Source organism: Gracilinanus agilis, chromosome 1 (genome assembly GCF_016433145.1).
Source record: "Gracilinanus agilis isolate LMUSP501 chromosome 1, AgileGrace, whole genome shotgun sequence".
NCBI lineage: Eukaryota > Metazoa > Chordata > Mammalia > Didelphimorphia > Didelphidae > Gracilinanus > Gracilinanus agilis.
In genome coordinates this window covers 239,624,386-239,636,115 of record NC_058130.1, presented here as the reverse complement: position 1 = coordinate 239,636,115, position 11,730 = coordinate 239,624,386, and the positions used below count along the sequence as shown (strand labels likewise).

General features: G+C 36.3%; 1 pseudogene; it reads left to right on the top strand.

Moving 5' to 3' along the window:
- Positions 1-2,609: 2,609 nt before the first annotated feature.
- On the top strand, positions 2,610-3,319 carry LOC123250328 (annotated as a pseudogene).
- Positions 3,320-11,730: the final 8,411 nt, after the last annotated feature.

Here is an 11,730-nt window from a genome sequence, read left to right as displayed (position 1 = left end):
ATAAGGAAAGAATATGAGTAAATAACAGAAGGGAAAAAAAGAAACTATGATTGAAAACTACTATTAGAAAAATGACAAAGAACAGATGGAACAGAGCTGAACCAAGAAACATTAAATAAAACCTCAGAAACTCCAGTAAATTGGATTCAAGTTTTGGAAGAGCTCAAAAAAGAATTAAAAAAAAAAACAAATAACAAAGGCTGAAGAAAACTAGGAAAAGAACTTAAAAAGCAAAATAGGTCATCTGGAAACAGAGACACATGAACTAACACAAGAAAAAAGTGTCTTGAAAATCAGAATTGACCAGCTAGGAAAAGTGGCAAAAAAATTAAAAGACAAGAAAATGAGTTACAAAGAAAAATAGTTCAAAAAGAAAAGGAGGACCAAAAAGTCATGGCTGAAATCTTGTCTTTAAAAATTAGAATTGAAACAATTATAAGCTAATGTTTTCATAAGGCATAAAGATTTTATAAAACAAAATCAAAAGAATGAAAATAATACAAGAAAATCTGAAACACCTCATCGAAAAAACTACAGACCTGAAAAATAGATGCAGGATTGAATTTAAAAATTATTAGACTACCTGAAGGGCATGACCAGAAAAAAAAAAGCCTTGCTGTAATACTACAGGAAATTCTCTAAGGGAACTGCCCTTATATCCTTGAACAAGAGGGTAAAATAGAGATTGAAAGAATCCATAGATCATTTTCTGCATTAAACCTCCAATTGACCACATAGAACTTTATAGCCAAGTTCAAGAGCTCCCAGACCAAGGAGAAAATACTACAAGCAGCTAGAAAAAAAACAATTCAGATATCAAGGAGCCCCAGGCAGGATCACATAGGACCTGGCAGCCTCCACACTGAAGGACTAAAAGGCTTGGGATATAATATTCTGGAAGGCAAGAGAACTGCATCTATAACCAAGCATCAACTACCCAGCAAAACTGAAAGTATGGTCATTTAATAAAATAGAAGAACATAAAGGCTAAGCAATTAGTATCAAGTGACTTGCCTATGGTCATACATCTAAGAAGTGTCTGTGACCAGATTCAAACCATTCAACTCCAGACCTGACATTTTATTACTGTGCTAGTTAACTGCCCCCAAATATGTGTTACCAAACAGAATACTGGCTTAAGAGCCTGGTACTTTAAATAAAATAATGGCTCCAAGAAAATTTTAATTTATTTGGTATCTCATCTCTTCTCACTTCTGTTCTTAGAAGTCTCCTGTCTTTATTGCCAACATAAGAAGATCTTTACTCTTAGAATTATACAGTCACAAATATAGAGATCAGAGGGACCTATGAAACTGTATAGTCAAATATTTTCATTTTACTTATTTAAAAAATCTGAGACCCAGAGAACTTGCTATTTGCCTAAGGTCATATAATTAACAAATGTCAGAGACAGATTTGATTCCAAGTTCAGTGACTGTAGACATAGCTTTCTCTTCTCCTCTCTACATATATTTATTCCATATGTTCTCAAGGTTTCAACCACATGGAAAATTTTCAAATTTAAACTTCTGTCTGTGATCTATTCATTATTCATTAGAAAGCTACAAAATGTTTGTAGTATGATTTCATAGAGGAAAGGAAACAAACACTATGCTAAGTACCTTAAAATATAATTTCAGTTGAACTTCACAATACTCCTGTGAAGTAAATGTCATTATTATTTCAACATTACAGTAGAAGGAAAGACAGAGGTCAAATTACTTGCCCAGAGTTCCATTACTAGTACATGCCTGATTTAAAGTTAGGTTTTCTTGACTTGAGGTCCAGCATTCTATCCATTGTTTCATTTAGGTGCCACACAGTATTATAGATTTAGATCTACAAAGAGAATTTGAAAAACATCATTTTACAGATGGAAAAACTGAGATCAAGAAAGTTTGCTCAAATTTTTGAGCCCAGTTATCTACAAGAATGATGCAATCATTGATAGAAGTTGAGATTCTGGATAAGGAATATATTTTGGGGAATAGATAATTATAGATGCTTTAGACATGTTGAGTTACTCAGTCAAAATAACATTTATTAAGTTCCTCTTATGTTTTAAGTACTTTGCTAAGCTCTGGGGCTACATAGAAGGGAAAATGACAGTCTCTGCACTCAAGGAGCTCATAGTCTATTAGGAGAGACAATATGAAAAAAAAACTGTGTATAGGCAAGCTTCATAAAGGAAGAACTGGAAATAACCAATAGAAGAAGGGCCCTAGAATGAAGAGGGATTGGGAAAATACTTTCTATCAAAGATGAAATTTTAGCTGGACTCTGAGAAGGCCAGGAGGAAGACATGAGGAAGGTAGAAAATTCCAGTGGCATATACCAGTGAAAAGTCAGAATTGGAAGTTGGAGTGTCTTATATGAGAAGTAGAAAAGACCAATTCCAATGTATAGAAGGATTTGGAGGAGTAGAGTTGTTGTTTGTTGGAAAGGGCCAATGAAATCGCAAGGTGATGCCTTGACTTATATATGAATTGGATTTCAGTGAAAGTTGCACAAAGTCATCAGAGTCACTCTCTGTTCCAGTCATCAAAGTACAATGGTGAGACAAAAGTCAGGAATACTGCCCTCGGCCTCTCTTCTCTGAGTTCGTTAGTCGAAACCATATTCAGAACCTCAAGATGTCTATCCTCAAGATGCAGGCAAGAGAGATCTTTGACTCTAGGGGAAACCCCACCATTGAAGTTGATCTCTACATTTCAAAAGGTCTCTTCTGAGCTGCTGTACCCAGTGGTGTATCTACTGGTGTCCAGAAAGCCCTGGAGCTCCGAGACAATGATAAAACCAGCTACATGGGGAAAGGTGTCTCAAAAGCTGTTGAGCACATCAACATGCCCCATGCCTGATTAGCAAGAAACTGAATGTTGTGGAGCAGGAGAAGATTGACAAATTGATGCTAGAAATGGACGGCACTGATAATAAATAAATCTAAATTTGATGCCAATGCCATCCTGGGTGTATCTCTGGCTGTTTGTAAGGCTAGATCTGCAGAGAAATGTGTCTCCCTGTACCGCCACATTGCTCATCTTGCAGGCAATGAAGAAGTATCCTGCCAGTTCCAGCCTTCAATGTGATCAATGGTGGCTTCCATGCTAGTAACAAGCTGGCCATGCAGGAGTTCATGATCCTCCCTGTTGGGGCATCAAGCTTCAAGGAGGCCATGCGCATGGGAGCTGAGGTTGACCACAACCTGAAGAATGTGATTAAGCAGAAATATGGACATGATGCCACCAATGTAGGGGATGAGGGTGGCATATTGAAAAGGCTGTGGATGTCAAAACCTGCAACTGCCTTCTGCTCAAAGTGAACCAGATTGGCACCATGACTGAATCTCTCCAGGTGTGCAAGCTGGCCCAGTCCAACGGGTGGGGAGTCATGGCTTCCCATCGTTCTGGGGAGACTGAGGATACCTTCATTGCAGACCTAGTGGTGGGTCTGTGCACTGGACAGATCAAGACTGGTGCCCCCTGCCAATCTGAGCATCTGGCCAAGTATAATCAGATTCTCAGAATTGAGGAAGAGCTGGGCAGCAAGGCCAAGTTTGCTGGAAGAAACTTCAGAAACCCTAAGGCACAGTAGGCTGTGTGTGCCTAGGAGAGCCCAGAGCTAGTGGGCACCAATCACTGGAGTAGACATCTGCCCCAAGCACCAGACCAGGGCCTGTGCTGCTTACTGCCCCTCCTCCTCTCCCTGATGTCCCCCTGCTATGTTAGAACTGTCTTATCAGGCTGTACCTGATCCCCCAGCACTGCTGGAAGCCCTCACTCCGTGACACCTCCAGCCCTTTGTGGACACATGTGGAGCCATGTACTTGTCATTGCAGGCCAGATCCTTAGTGGATTTTATGTGCAGAATAAAAGTATTCAGTAACGCCCCCCAAAAACGTCAGGAATACTGGTGATGGCCTAGGATGCAATGTATGACCTTGGTTTCTTCAATATCAGACTAAGCTCTAAGCATTCCACAGTACTTGCTTCTGCTGTCTTTGTGGCCATTGGATCAAATTGTTCTCATCCACCCATTCTTCTGAGAAAAAATCTTCACATTCTTGAGATAGACATCCCAATGGTTGTCTTAACACTTATGGTTTTGGGGTATCAGTTATCCTCAACTTGGTTTAGCTTGTCTCCACAAAATGGCTAAAATTAATGAAGTATAAGGTATAAGGAGGCGAGAAAGTTAGGGAGCAGTTGATGAAGGGCTTTCAATACTAAAACATAAAATTTTAAAGGAAAATGTAGTGAGTCTCTGAACTTTAGTAACATAAGTTTGGTATCTGAGTGAAAAATGTTTTGGAATTAGGAGATATGGGGCAAGTAGACCGACCATCATATTTTTGCAATAGTCCAGTCATAAGGTGATGAACACGGGCTCCAGAGTGTGGAAATTGTCAGAGGAGAGAAGGGGAATGGTTAAGAGCTGTTACAAAGGAAAATTCAACAGTTATTTGTGGAAGATTAGATATAGACTGAGATTGATGTGATGGCGGGATAGCCTTTTGGGAACAGAAACAGCAACAACAACTTTCAGTTGCTATTCATTTCATTTAGAATTAGAAATAAACTTCGTGAAGCTTTTAAGGTATTCCATGATTAAATCCTCACTAATCTTTTTGACCTTTGATCATACTACTCTCTTCCATAAGCTCTGTTTTAGACAATCTAGACTATTAGACATTTTCCATTCTTAAAGCTCTTTTTCCTACTTCAGAGCATATGTAACAGCTTTTTTTCCTTATTTAAAATATATCCCATCTTCATCTCCACCTATCAAAATCTTTGCCTTTCTTCAAAGCGCAACTTAGGCTCTCTTCCCCTTACCCTAAGATGCTCATTCTTGCCTCCCTCCTCAATTTTCTTTATGATCTACTTAGATATGTCCCTTTCTATCTCATTGAGGGCAGGAACCATCTTTTTCTCTTCTTGTTCTTTCTATCCCTAGTACATGGTACTACAAGATGCTTAATAAATATTTACTGAAGTCAGTTAAGTGGAATGTGGGCATTACCTATAAATAAGGCAGCTGAATTATTTTTTTCTTAATTACTTTAATAAAAATGAAAACATTGATAATAATAAACAAATAATATGCCATTCTTAAAACTTTTTCTAAGTCTTTTATTTTTTCTTTTTTTTCTTTTTTTTTTTTTAGAAAAAAAATTTCCATGGTTACATGATTCATGTTCTTACTCTCTCCTCCCACCCCCAACCCCACCCCCTATAGCTGATGCGCATTTCCACTGGTTTCTTCATGTGTCATTGATCAAGACCTATTTCCATATTATTGATAATTGTTCTAGAGTAGTCATTAATAGTCTACATCCCCAATCATGTCCTCATCAACCCATGTGTTCAAAGCAGTTGTTTTTCTTCTGTGTTTCCACACCTGTAGTTCTTCCTTTGAATGTGGGTAGCATTCTTTTCCATAAATCCCTCAGAATTGTCCTGGTCATTGCATTGCTGCTAGTACAGATGTCCATTACATTTGATTTTACCACAGTGTATCAGTCTCTGTGTACAATTTTTTACTGGTTTTGCTCCTTTCACTCTGCATCAATTCCTGGAGGTCATTCCAGTTCACATGGAATTCCTCCAGTTTATTATTCTGTTGAGCACAATAGTATTCTATCACCAGCATACACCACAATTTGTTCAGCCATTTTCCAAATGAAGGGCATACACTTGTTTTCCAGTTTTTTGCCACCACAAAGAGAAAGGCTATAAATGTTTTTGTAAAATTCTTTATCCCTATGATCTCTATGGGGTATAAACATAGCAATGGTATGACTGGATCAAAAGGCAGGCAGTCTTTTAGCGATCTTTGGGCATAGTTTCAAATTGCCATCCAGAATGGTTGGATCTATTCACAACTCCACCAGCATCACATTAATGTCCCACCTTTGCCACATCCCCTCCAACATTCATTACTTTCCCCTGCAGTCATTTTAGCCAGTCTGCTGGGTGTGAGGTGATACCTCAGAGTTGTTTTGACTTGCATTTCTCTAATTATTAGAGATTTAGAACACTTCCTTATGTGCTTATTGATAGTTTTGATTTCTTTATCTGAAAATTGCCTATTCATGTCCCTTGCCCATTTTTTGTACAATCGAGTAATTAGACCTTTGTGAGAGTTTTTTGTTATAATGATTTTTTCCCAGTTTGTTGTTTCCCTTCTGATTTTAGTTGCATTATTTTTGTTTGTACAAAAACTTTTCAATTTAATGTATATGAAATTATTTATTTTACATTTTGTATTTTTTTCTAATTCTTTCTTGGTTTTAAAATCTTTCCTTTCTCAGAGATCTGACAAGTATACTTTTCTTTGTGTAAATTTCTTATAATTTCCTTCTTTATATTAAAGTCATTCATCCACTCTGGATTTATCTTCATGTAAGGTGTCAGATGTTGATCTAAATCTAGTCTCTCCCATATTATTTTCCAATTTTCGCAGCAATTTTTGTGAAATAGTGGATTTTTGTCCCAGAAGTTGGGCTCTTTGGGTTTATCATAGACTGTCTTGCTGATGTCACTTATCTCAAGTCTATTCTACTGATCCTCCTTTCTGTTTCTTAGCCAGTACCACATTGTTTTGATGAACACTGCTGTATAGTATAGTTTAATATCGAGTACTGCTAGGCCACCTTCCTTCATGTTTTTTTCTTCATTATTTCCCTTGATATTCTCGATCTTGTTTTCTTCCAAATGAACTTTGTTATAGTTTTTTTCTAATTCTGTAAAAATGTTTCTTGGTAGTTTCAAAGGTATGGCACAAAATAAGTAAATTAATTTGGGTAGAATGGTCATTTTTATTATGTTAGATGAGCAATCAATGTTTTTCCAATTTTTTTTAGATCTAGTTTTAAATTTTTGGAGAGTTTCTGTTCATATAATTCCTGTGTTTGTTTTGGTAGATAGATTCCCAAGTATTTTATGTTGTCTAGGGTGATTTTAAATGGTGTTTCTCTTTCTACCTCTTGCTGTTGTGATGTGTTGTAAATATATAGAAATGCTGATGATTTATGTGCATTTATTTTGTATCCTGCAACTTTGCTAAAGTTGTTGATTATTTCTACTAGCTTTTTAGTTGATTCTCTAGGATTTTTAAGTAGAACATCTGCAAAGAACGATAGCTTGGTCTCCTCATTGCCTATTTTAATACCTTCAATTTCTTTTTCTTCTCGAATTACTACTGCTGGTTTTTCTAGTACAATGTTAAATAATAGAGGTGATAATGGGCATCCTGGTTTCATGCCTGATCATATTTGGAAGGCTTCTAGTTTATCCCCATTGCATAGGATGCTTTTGATGGTTTTAGATATATACTGTTTATTATTTTTAGGAAAGGTCCTTCTATTCCTATACTTTTCAGTGTTTTTGATAGGAATGGGTGTTGTATTTTGTCAAAGGGTTTTTCAGCATCTATTGAGAGAATCATGTGATTTTTGTTGGTTAGGTTACTGATATAGTCAATTATAAGGATGGTTTTCCTAATGTTGAACCATCCTTGCATTCCTGGTATAAATCCCACCTGATCATGATGGATAACCCTCTTGATCAGTTGCTGGATTCTTTTTGCGAGTATTCTATTTAAGATTTTTGCATCTATGTTAATTAGGGAGATTGGTCTGTAGTTTTCTTTCTCTGTTTTTGGTCTCCCTGGCTTTGGAATCAGTACCATATTTGTGTCATAAAAGGAATTTGGTAGGACTCCTTCTTTGCTTATCATATCAAATAATTTGTATAGTATTGGGATTAGTTGCTCTTTGAATGTCTGATAGAATTCACTTGTGAATCCATCAGGCCCTGGTGATTTTTTCTTAGGGAGTTCTTTGATGGCTTGTTCAATTTCTTTTTTGATATGGGATTATTTAAGTATTCTATTTCTTCTGCTGTTAATCTACGCAATTTATATTTTTATAAATATTCATCCACATCACCTAGATTGCTATGTTTATTGCCATATAATTGGGCAAAATAGTTTTTAATGATTGCCTTAATTTTATCTTCATTAGAGGTGAGGTCTCCCTTTTCATCTTTGATACTATAAATTTGGTTTTCTTCTTTCCTTTTTTTATTAGATTTACCAGTACTTTGACTATTTTATCTGTTTTTTCAAAATTCCAGCTTCTAGTCTTATTTATTAATTCAATAGTTCTTTTACTTTCAATTTTATTAATTTCTCCTTTGATTTTTAGTATTTCTAATTTAGTTTGCATCTGGGGGTTTTTAATTTGTTCATTTTCTAGTTTTTTAGGTTGCATGCCCAATTCACTAATCTCTGCCCTCCTTAATTTGTTAATATATGCACTCAGTGATATTAATTTTCCCCTTAGAACTTCTAGGGCTGCATCCTATAAGTTTTGGTAAGAAGTCTTATCATTGTCATTGTCTTCAATGAAATTATTAATTGTTTCTGTGATTTGTTTTCACTAAATTATTTTGGAGAATCATATTATTTAATTTCCAATTAGTTTTTGGTTTGTCTCTACATGCATTCTTACTAACAACTATTTTTTTGCATTATGATTTGATAAGGTTGCATTTATTATTTCTGCTTTTTTACATTTGTTTGCCATGTTTCTATACCCTATTACATGGTCTATCTTTGTGAATGTTCCATGTGCTGCTGAAAAGAAGGTGTATTCTTTTTTGTCCCTATTTATTTTTCTCCAAATATCTATTAACTCTAATTTTTCTAGGATTTCATTTACCTCTCTTATCTCTTTTTCATTTATTTTTTGGTTTGATTTATCTAGCTCTGAAAGAGGAATATTTAGATCTCCCACTAGTATGGTTTTACTATCTATTTCCTTCTTGAGCTCTGCCAGTTTCTCCTTTACAAATCTGGATGCTATGTCATTTGGTGCATACATATTGAGCACTGTTATTTCCTCATTGTCTATACTGCCTTTTATCAGGATGTAATTACCTTCCCTGTCTTTTTTAATCATATCTATTTTGCTTTGGCTTTGTCAGAAATCATGATTGCCACTCATGCCTTCTTTTTCTCATTTGAAGTCCAATAGATTTTTCTCCATCTGTTCATTTTTACTTAATATATCTTCCTGTCTCATGTGTGTTTCTTGTAGACAACATATGGTAGGATTTTGGTTTCTAATCCACTCTGCTATTTGGTTCCATTTTATGGATGAGCTCAACCCATTCACATTCAGAGTTATAATTATCAGCTGTGTATTCCCAGACATTTTGATTCTCTTTCCTTGTCCTTCACCTTCTTTCACTATTTCCTTCCATACCAGTGTTTTGTTTTTAATCAGTTCCCCTAATCCCCTCCCTTATTGTACTTCTCTTTCTCCCCTCTCCCTTCTTATTGTCTTCTTATTCTTCTTTAGGATATTTTTAAGCTACCCCCCCACCCTCTCCCATTGTAGTGTTGCTTCCCTCCCCACCCAGTCCTTTTCTTACCCTTCTACTTCTCTATAGGGCCGGAATCAATTCTCTGCCTGAATGGATCTGATTGTTCTTCCCCCTTTAAATTGATTTCAATGCACTTAAATATTAAATATTCTTCTCTCCAACCTCTTTACCCTTCCACTGTATTGTTATTCTTCCATGTTCACCCCACGTGCTTCTTTATTGTATATAAATTTACTCTAATTTTTTTTGTTTTCCCATTTTTCTTAATATCACCTTCTTTATTTTTCCCTCTAGTTTTGTATATATTTATACACACACACACACATATATATCTTGACACTTCATCCTATACAATTTGTCACTGTTCCCTCTACATAAACTTCTTCTAGTTACCCTGTTGATAATAACAATTTTTATTATTTGCCAATATCTTCTTTTCTTCTAGAGATACAAATTGATTGAACTTATTGGGTCCCTTAAAGGAAAGGTTTTTTTGTTTTTTGTTTTTTGTTTTATTCCTCCCTCCCCCCACCCAGCTCTCTTAATTACCTCATGGCGATTCTCTTGATTTCTGTGTTTGGGCAGGAAACTCTCTGTTTAAATCTGTGTTTTTTTTCTTTGTTAATGCTTGGAAGTCCACAATTTTATTGAATGACCATACTTTCCACTGAAAAAATATAGTCAGTTTTGCTGGATGGTTGATTATTGGTTGTAGGCCCAGTTCTCTTGCTTTCAGGAATATGATGTTCCATACCTTCTGGTCCTTCAATGTAGATGCAACCAGATCTTGTGTTATCCTAACTGTGGTTCCCTGGAATCTGAATGATTTCTTTTTAGCAGCTTGTAATATTTTTTCCTTGGTCTGGTAGTTTTTGAATTTGGCTATAATATTCCAGGAAGTTGACAGTGGTGGATTAAATGTAGGAGGTGATCTGTGGATTCTTTTAATTTCCACTTTCCCCTCTTGTTCAAGAATGTCAGGGCATTTTTCTCTGATAATTCCTTGTAGGATAATGTCTCAACTTTTTCTTTTGTCATGATGTTCTGGTAAACGAATAATTCTTAAATTGTCTCTTCTAGCTCTTTTCTCCAGATCTTTGGTTGAATCAATGAGGTTTCATATTCTCCTCAAATTTTTTCATTTTTTAAATTTTGTTTTATATATTCTTGCTGCCTGGTGAAGTAATTTGCTCTAGTTGTTGAGTTCTATTTTTTAAAGACTGAATTTCATCCTTGGCTTTTTGGTCATCCTTCTCCTTGTGGTCTGATTTTCTTTGTTGACCATCTTTTACCTTCTTTGCTTCATTTTCAAGCTGGCCAATTCTGGCTTTTAAAACTTTATTTTCTTGCTTTAGTTCATGTATTTCCTTTTTCAAATTGTCTTCAGCTTGTCTTGATTGCTTTTTGAGTTCATGAAGTTCTTGAGTTAATTGAATTTTGAGATCTTCCAAAGCCTCTATCCAATTTGCTAGAACATCTTCCTCTTCTTCTCCTTCATTTGCTCTCTTTTCACTTCCTTGAAAGAAGCTGTAGTCATTTCTTTTCTGTTTTTCTGTTGTTTACTCATATTTTTTCCTTTTCTGTTCTGCTAGTTTAAGTAGATAGATTTAATGAGCTTTGATGAAAGATCTTCCTCTAGCTGGCAATGGAAGTTTGAAGTTACTTTCTCTGCAGTGTATGGGAGATGGGTGTTGGAGTTTCCCTGCCCTCTGAAGACTTCTTATCTCTCCATTTTATGGGATTAAGCCTGTATTGATTGGATTAGTCTATGCTGCTTAATGTTCCCTGAGGCTAAAACCTGGAGAGGGGAAAAAAAAAAGAAGTGGGGGTATGAGAGGGAGTGTTTTCACTTATCTGTCCAGCAGTATGGTTTCCTTGCTCTGTCCTGCTGTTTAATGGTTTTCTTTCCTCTTGAAGCCCACTGTTCTCTATCTTGTTTGTTAAAGACAGGTGGTCTGAGGTTTGGCTCCATCTAAGCTGCCATCTTCCAAGCATTTTTCCTATGTTTCTCTGGCTTTCTCCTCCAGTCACCTCCCTGGTGCCTGTATTCAACTTCCCGAATCTGGCACCAACAAGGCCCTCTCTCCAGGCCAGTGAGCCGGACCACCCAGAGATTTCAGGGGCCACTGGAGACTCTGCACAGCTCATGGAGGAGGGGTCCTGGAATTCTCCTTCTTTACCCTCAGACCCACAGTTCATGAATTCAAGCCTTTTTCTTGGCGTACTTCTTTAGCTGTCCAGCACTAGGGTCCCACTGCTTTGTCCCGTTGTTAGATTTGGTCCTCTTTCTTCTTGAAGAACATTATTTTCTATCTCAATGTGAAAGGGTGAGGAGGTTTTA